This window comes from Ruditapes philippinarum, unplaced genomic scaffold (assembly GCF_026571515.1).
Source record: "Ruditapes philippinarum isolate M1 unplaced genomic scaffold, ASM2657151v2 ctg6823_1_1_1_1, whole genome shotgun sequence".
Taxonomy (NCBI): domain Eukaryota; kingdom Metazoa; phylum Mollusca; class Bivalvia; order Venerida; family Veneridae; genus Ruditapes; species Ruditapes philippinarum.
The window spans coordinates 54,027-63,244 of record NW_026855247.1 but is presented as its reverse complement, the minus strand read 5'-3'; the positions used below and the strand labels follow the sequence as shown (position 1 = coordinate 63,244).

Genomic DNA, 9,218 nt, shown 5'->3' with positions numbered 1-9,218 from the left:
CCCCCTAGCACCGGCTTAAGCAGAATTCAACATTAAACATTAAACCAAAACCGCTTTGGTTCAGTGAAATTTCACAGGATTGTTTGTCACCATGCCTACTTGTGCATAGTATCTTGATTTTCAGCTTGAATTATTTTGGCATATTTATGGCATATAATTGATTTTATATCAAAGCTTCCTTTCGGGGGCATAAATCACTTTGTAGTGACAGCTCTTGTTTATTACTATTACTTTGTTTCACGTATCAAAAAAATAAAATACGTCTGTTTAATTTTTTTTTTGAAAGACACTTACGGATCTAATTGATAAACAAAAAAGAAAAAAATACATGCTAGGCCATAAAGTGTTGTGAACAAATCCCAACAAATATGTATAGACGTTTAAGTATATGTTGTCAATTTTTAATCAAGAGACAGGCCAATATTAAATTCATTATTTTGTCTGAATTTATACTAAGAACCTATAAAGCATCATAGCATGTACAATCCTTTATGATAAAACATATGTTACTAATGAATATTTAATGTGCAATTCTAAAAGATTTAACAGGGTTTTCAGACAACATTTTAGGTGATCTCAAATTTGTTTATTATCCACAAATAAAAGATAGGGTGGTGCATTGTGCACTGACTTTTATTACACGTTAGTCGTTCAACTTAATATCTTTATATGTACATGTATAGAGATTTTAGGTTAAAATGCAAAAATATATTATCTGTTATCTCTACTAATGTGCTTGCTTACTCGAAATATTCAATTGCGTTCATTAATCAGCAGGCATTGTCATTTAATAATTACCATAATAATTAAAGAAACAAATTTGGATTGTAATCGCCTTTGCAGACAATATCCGTATATAATAAGACTTTATCCGTTCATAATAAGGCACACAATAAGACAATTTGCAGATTATTTCTGAGACACTGGGAACAAAAGAAAGCTTGAACTTAATGGCAAATATATGCCATTATAGATGTAGTTGCCAGGAATTTCACGTATGTAAAATCGATGGCTCATTTTTAAAGGATTTCTATGATATCTATGCCAAGTTGTCTACAGAAAAGGAGTACAGGTTATACGTCTGAAGTCTTATTTTTTTTTTAATTTTATCATCAAGTACAAATGGACATTATTTTATGTAATCGGCAAAGATTGAACTCAGAAGGGATGAACACTTTGTATAAACTATAAAGAATGCTTTTGTTAAAAGAACAACAACAAAAACAGCTGCTTTATTTAAACTTTATTCATTCAATATCTACATTTATATATATAAATTGTATCATACAAGAAAAGCATTACATTTTACAACAAAACGAGACTGGATTATAACACAAGTAAAATACTTTAATTAGTTCCTCTCCAATAACGTTTAATTATTGTACTTAAGCCGGTGCTAGGAGATTTGGGTGTTAACTTGCACTTTCAAGTACCGTCCATGGACAGGCTCAATCAAACCTAGCCTGCAGCATTTCCTATTTTGTCGTTTTGGATGTTCTTTAGGGATTCCGCTTTTCTCTATTTATTGCAACATCGGTGTTATTTGTGCCGTGTGGAGGCCGTAAAAAGTCATCCCGTACATATAATCAAAGATGTTATATTTTCGATCATTGAAGATCATTCAACACAACATTATTGTTGTGTGTACATGTTGTGTGCGGCATTTTTTTCTTTGTTTCCTCTATTTGACCTTTCTATTTTTGGGTGGTTTCAGTATTCGTTTTTTTCGTCATGCTAGAAATACAACACACTTCGCCTTATCATACATATACATTTGTACTTAAGTAAATATGTTTGAGAAGTAATTTATCACTACATTTTGCGTAACTTGATCAATGGTATTTTTTAGATAAACAACTCTGAGACTTACCAGCAAGAATTGATTAAAATTTTCCCTAACAAGCATTTTGTAAATAAAAAAGCACCACCCTAAAACATCTTAATATACTTTTTAACCAAGGATTAGTTACCATTTTATGCTTCATATAAAGGTAAATTCAACAGACAACTGCAAATAGCCAATATACCGGAAAATAATTTTACAAATTTTAATCTAACCATTTCTACGGTGTTTTTTTCCAATAATTAAAGATATATTTCATAAATGAGTATCCGAAAATGTTTAAATGAGTACGGTCGGTGTGATACGTGAAGACGAAAACATTTACGTCAAAAATATACATGTAATATTGATTATAAACAATAATCACTTTATGCCAAAGACAGAGATTTGCCGGTGTTTTCTGAACAATTATTTCAGGAATATATCAGTTAAATAATTAACTCAGTATACATTTATACCAACAAATTTCTTAACAAGAATGATTGATTTCGTCAGTAAAATTCTGTTCACATTATACTTATAAACCAAAAGAGATAATTACCGCACCTAAACGAGCTCGGCCTCATTTTTAGTATCTTTTTTGATTAAAATGGATTTTGATAAGTAAGTTTGATAACTTTATTTTTCAATAGATAATTATCAAACCTAAACGAGCTCGGTCACATTTTGGACAATAGCATTTTTTTTATCAAAATGGATTTTTATCAGTATGTTTGATAAGTTTATTATTCAAATTCCATAAGGCCACATAGAGTATACAATACAACATATACATGTGTTTATATATGGTAAGACCCCGGGAGATGCTTTGGTAGTTTAGCACGGAGGAAGATAGTCTAGTACTGGTGTAACTCTCCAGGAACGATGGTTAGGAAACTACCCGCCTATATGACTGAAATACTGTTGGGAAAAGGCGTAAAATGAAACAAACAAACAAGCAAACAAACAATATATGGTAAGACAGTGTGCAAAAGAAAATATACAAACAAGGTTTAAACAATAACGAAGAAGGTTTACAATCAATTACATGTTGAACTATCTTGGTATTAATAATACATTTCTTATAATATTTAAGGTGTACATATGTATGTGGTATATTCTATGACTTATGCAAACATTTCTTTCTTTCAGTTTCAGTTTTTTGTTGTTGTTTTTTTTTTAACTGGTGAGTTTTTTCTTTGTTTTCTTTTTAAAACGAAATTTCTATTTATCGTGTTACATAATTTCAAATATAGAAATCGTGAAAATGTTGTCTTTCTTGCGAATGCCTTAAAGGTGAACAAAAAAATAATATTAGAATTATCAACGTCACTGAGATTTCCAGATATTAGATTATTGTCACACAAAAGTGCATTAATAATTTTATTAGTTTTGTGCTAATTATTCTGGAGAACAACATGGGTATGAAAAGCTATGACGCAAAAATGTCTATACTTTAAAGCTAAATATAAATATAATTGCAGAATGGGATGAATTTTGAATGAGACACGGCGGAATTCAGACATTGGCTTGACAATGATCTCGAAATACTAGCAAATGGACTACTATATACGTGTAACTATTGTGAACAATAATTATTTCTTAATCCAAGTATTGAAATGTTTGATCGGTCATACATCAGTTACTGTAGAGTAGATAGAGACATCGTCGTTCTGCTACAATGTGTCGCCCAACATGTTTAATGTGCGTTTATTTATTTGTTCTTTTAAACAAAAATATGAAAAATTAGGGACGTAGCTTTTGAGATCAGATACGATTTTTTTCTTCATTTAACCACAATCACATTACATTACAAGAATACTCTTTATTTACATTGGGACTTGTCTGTATTTCAAATATTGTTTAGATTATCTCTTCATATAGCTTTTACAAGATATTTATCTCGACGTGCAAGGCAATGACATTTGATTCTTAACGATATAAACATAAACAAGCCTACATGTTTTGAATCATGATGCCAAACAATTTCGCATACAGAAAATATATTTTGTGAGAATATATTACACAAGCAGTCGTGTTTATCAACTGCATCGGATTGTGTTCATTCACTTCATGCACGTGTTTATGAAGGTACTGGTGCTGACAAATATCGGTGGCTAATCTTGGCGTTGTCGCCAATTTATATGCGGATATTTGCCATTTGCAATTATATAAAAATTATATAATAATTAATTCTTATACGCAGTTTTAATTCATTATTGAATCCGCAAGAAGTTCATATGTTAATTTATACACTATTTAAGCTTTTTGATTTCGTCTACTGCAGTAAAATTAACAAGACAGATTTATTTTATTGGTTTATATCAGAATTAACCGTATAAGGTTATAACGTGGCATTCGGACAACTGCAATAATAACAATTTCCATTCAGACAGAGTTATTCCCCTTTTATACATAACGCCATTTACACCTAGACAGAGTTTTACAACAAATATTGAGAGATTTCCAATTACTTTTCGAAGAGGATATATAAACAGTAAATGGGTAAGAAAATGCTGTGGTAATAAGTGAAAAATATTTTTCGTTCACCGAAGTTTCTTACGAAATAAACATCGGATAATATCAAATAGCATAAAAGTTTTGATGACTTCAAAAAAAGTTTCTTTTGTTGAATTTGAATCATAGCATAAAACTTTTAAATGCTACAAATGTGACAATGGATTTGTATTTCTTTTAACGTCATGTCATTCCAATTTTGATGGATACAGATCACTTAATTGTAAGTAACAATAAACATAACATATTTTTTTAGTATAAACATAACTGCACTATTGTTCATGTTGTTAGTCTTTAAACACTTGCTTATTTTGACCACATAGAAATTTGTTTTTATATGTGTACAGTACATTGAATTTACTGAGACTGATCCAGGCTTGGAGCGGCTTGTACTTTAAGTTTTCATTGTGAATTTAGTCTAGCTATTATTTTATAGTTATATTTAAATTGCATTAAGCAGAGATTTATAAATTGTATCATACATAAGAGGTACAAAATTTTATTGTTTTTTTGTTGTTTTTTTCCCTCTGGCATTTTATATGTTTCCGTATTCTATTTCTACAGTACATGATACAGCATAACTATCATTAACAATTTAGGACTTTTATTTAGCAAAATGAAATTAGCAATAGTTGTTGTACTTACATTTAAGTTATAAAATATGAAAACAATCTGATAAAAAAATACATTTGTTCAAAACTGAAAAATGAGGGTTTTTTTTAATTTTAGATGCTTATTGCAAATTGTTTATGGTTGAAACATATATAAAGGATCTAATGAGTTGCCATTATAGTATAACTATTAAAATAATTTTTCTTTTAGATATTAAACAACTTCAAGAAATTGTTATAAAACAATCCTATAATTTATAACCTTTCTTCCAACAAATTGAAGTTATATATTAAACAAGGAATGTGAGATTCTTTTTATTACATGAAATGTATATAGTTAAAAATAATGTTACAACCTTGCTAAAATTTTTACATGTGACTGTCTAATATAAAGAAATATGACTGTATAATATAAAGAAAAATGACTGAATAATATATAGACTTGTGACTGTATAATATAGAAAAATTTGTAATGGTTATTTCACATGGAAAACATTAGTGACGTCATGTGATAAATAGGGTCATAAAAATTACTATTAATATTTTCATCTTATAATCTCATTTATTAAGATAAGGAAGTGTTTATGCTACAGGGAGGGGAGGGGTGTTGACATGAAACATCATGATTGTGTTTAAAGAACATAAATATTTACAAATATTTACAGGTGGGTGAAGTTTTGATGGAATACATATTAACTGTTATATGTCAAACTCTTACTTCATTTGAAATTCCATGTTAAATTAGAAAGATTGCAACAAAATATGAAAAAGAGAAGTTTAAAATGGTTTGGAAGAAAATCGAAGTTACATAAAAATAACATATTTGTTCAGTGTTTAGGTGTTTACTTTTTTATTTTTTAAAACAAACAAGAAGGAAACTTCACTTTCTTTTGATTTAGAAATCGTTATAAAAGGGGTGTATTTCTGTAAGAAAAAAAACAACAACAAAAAACACACACATAAAATATAGAGGTTTTTTTGTAAGTTTAGAAAGTGTTGGTTTTACTGTTATGTTCAGAAAATTGTTTTTGCTTATAGATGACTGTATAAACAACATATTTTCATGGAGAGCTCAAACACAAAAGGCCCATTTGTTATTAATAAATGATTGTAGTTGAGAACAAACAATCTGTATTACGAGAATATTTAATGAATGAAAAGTGTTAGCTATGTCTGGAGGTAAACAGCTCTATAGGTAAATCATACATAAATGATTAAAAATGAGGAATATGAGAAAGAAAATTATTATCATTTTTAATTGAAATGAAATGATAAATGAAATAACGCATTTTTTAGTTTTAAAGCGTTTTTTAAATGTCGGTGAAATTATGAAAAAGCAAACCAAAACAACCATTTTAAAAAATTGTGCTAACATCTTCTTAGTATTGATGCTCTTCTTTAGGGGAAAGATCTAGCACTAGTCAGTCAAGTGTCAGTATAACAGGTTAATCATGTATATATGTATAAGACATTAATGAAGCAGGAGATTGTGCATTATATTGTGCTGTTTTTACATAACAAAAAGATTGTTGGTATATTTAGGACACTTACTTGTAAATCAAACACTTTTTTACATCCTGTTGTTGTTAATCAGTGATTTCTGACATCATTGTTGTTAAGTTGTGGTAACATCTGTAGTAAAAACATGATAACACATGGTAAGGTAGAATGTCAGAAATAAATTACATCTCACCCTGTGTTATAATATTGTTATCATAATTATGCCAGCATTATTTAATTAACTGAATTTTTATGGAGTTCTCCATTAATCATTATGTGGATTAAGAGGTTCAAATGAGATTTTAAGGACTAACTTCAACCCATTTTACCTTTTGTTACAGTTTTAATACAATGTAGATGATTCAATGAAGAGTACATTGAATAATATGTTTGAAGGGGAGCGGTGTCCTAGTAGTCAAGTTGTCTGCCTCTCAACCCAGGGATCAAGGGTTGGAGTCCTACTCGAGGTTTTTTGACATGACTAAACTGAAAATATTTGTTCAAGAATAATGTTCCATTTGATGTAGGTCAAGACCAATAACTTGTGTGCAAAATTTCTGATCATTTGTCCACTCTGTTTTTTTACAGAATAATAATTCTTATTGTGAAAAATCACTCAAAGTTGGAAAGCTTTGCACTGAAATTGGAATGAATATAGTTCATATAACATTTTTCAATATATTTCTGAATAAATTTCTTATCATCTTTTGCATATATCCTTTTGTTTTTAAGTGCCCCAGCAGATCTATTTAGAAAGTTCAAATTTTTATGTTTTAAATTTGGCTTTCGGACTGCAGATGAGTTCCTTTAATATAAGGAATGTTTTAAAGTTGCGAGCACGCCTCCAGATTCATGCTAATTTTCATGAAAATTTGAAAATGTATTTAAAAGTATATTATTGTAAAGTAACCAAAAGAATGCAATTTACACATTATCAATGGCACTTCCAACCAGTGTAAGTTACCAAAAATAGGGTAAAATATACAAAAATAGCCCTTACTGCATTAAGTAACGCAGTAGAAATATAGTTATAAATACTGAAAAATAGGTCATTAATTGCACATAACATGTAAATTTTTACTAGAATTTTGAATCTTTTAACTTTTCCTAAAGTCTTAATACATTTTTCTCAGGTTTGATTTTTATTGCACTGTTTTTGCTCATCTGGAGATGTGTAGCTTTAAGTAAAGTACAAACAATTAAGTAGACAATTACCGTAAAATTCCTATTAAATGCCCCCAGGGGCTAAACATTTTCCAAAAGGGGTGGCTATTTTTACAACACTGTTTTTCCTAAATCCAAAAATCATTGTAAATACATTTAGTGTTAGCAAGTGTTGGTAATAACTTTAAAAAGTGTTAAGATTTTAAAGTTCATACTATAAAATAAAATGAATTCTGAATGATTTGAATGAAATTATGGATTTACTCATGAGTTCAGCACTGATGAGTAGATTGTTTTTCTTATCAAAAGGCCTGGGGGCCTTTATTAGGGGAGGGCATTTATTAGGAATTTTACGGTAATTGGTTGGATGTATGAGATATATATATTTTTACAGTGATCTTAACTATATAGAAATAAATCTACTCTCTGTGATTGCTAAATATGAAAAAATTCAATTGTATAAGCTCTAAATTAATAATACAGTGACTGGAAGTAAATCGCAATAAGCCATACACATTGTATTGTACAAAACACTTGCAGTAAATGATACATGTACAGTGATTTCCTTTCTATTAACACAGCGTTATATAGCAAACTTTGACAAAGTGCACACAATTGACATAAGGAACTCTCTTGTATTAAAAGAATATAAAAATACAGTAGTATTTCAAATGAAATTTAAATTTTTAGTTTTTGTTATTTTAAGATAACACCATTCCATTAAAAGAATTTCTCCTTGACCATTATCTTACATATGGCATTGACATTACAGTAATATTTACTTCGTTCCGTTTGAGTGAGATAAATTCGGTTATTAAAGATAAATTCATCATTAAGATGACATAAATCATTAAAGGGATTTAAATATATATATTTTAATTGGTTTATACCAGTTTTACCAATTTAAGATGGATTTATAAACTCTTGTATGAATTGTACTGATTTATCAAAAAATGTAAATTTGATCTAGCTTAATATTCACGGGACATGGTAAGCTAAGCTTTGTACATAATCTAGGTCAGATGTTAAAGTTAAATGAAATTAGTGTCCTCTTTATTAATTTTTTACTTGACAGAAGAATTCTTGTAAAAGACTAATTCATGAAGGCAATACATTAAGAAATACATTTTGTATTTAGAATTTGGCCTTCAATTAATTGATGAAAAAACAAAGATTTGTACATGCATAGAAGAAAGATAAATGGCAACCATTTAAATTGACAGACTTGCATTTCATCAGATTGGTTCAAATTGCATATCAAGTAAATGTTTCATCATATTGCTTTCAAACATATAAAGGCGGGGATTCTTCAGTTTAGTTTATTCAAATCTGATTTGATTGTGATGGAGGCTATAAGCTTATTGAAACACTTGTGAAACTGTTCCTGAAACCATACCGGTACTAAGCAATGAATTTAAAGTTTCTTGCTCATGGAAACAACAGCTTACCCCTGCAACCTGCAATCCTTAGACTACTAGTTGGACGTTTTAACCACTTTGCCACTTTGGATTCTTCATTGTTTAAACATAATAGAGAGATTTTTTTCACCTATTTCTTAATAGGTCTTACAATCATGTAAATCTATTTAGTCACATGAATTCTAA

At 29.1% G+C, this 9,218-nt stretch overlaps 1 long non-coding RNA gene across 1 annotated transcript in view; it reads left to right on the top strand.

Moving 5' to 3' along the window:
* The first annotated feature begins 4,132 nt into the window (after nucleotides 1–4,132).
* Nucleotides 4,133–9,218, top strand: part of LOC132742635 (uncharacterized) — a 49,741-nt gene continuing 44,655 nt past the window's right edge. Inside the window, exon 1 of the long non-coding RNA XR_009627452.1 lies at nucleotides 4,133–4,327. This is a non-coding gene — a long non-coding RNA (uncharacterized LOC132742635). The remainder of the gene's footprint in view (nucleotides 4,328–9,218) is intronic.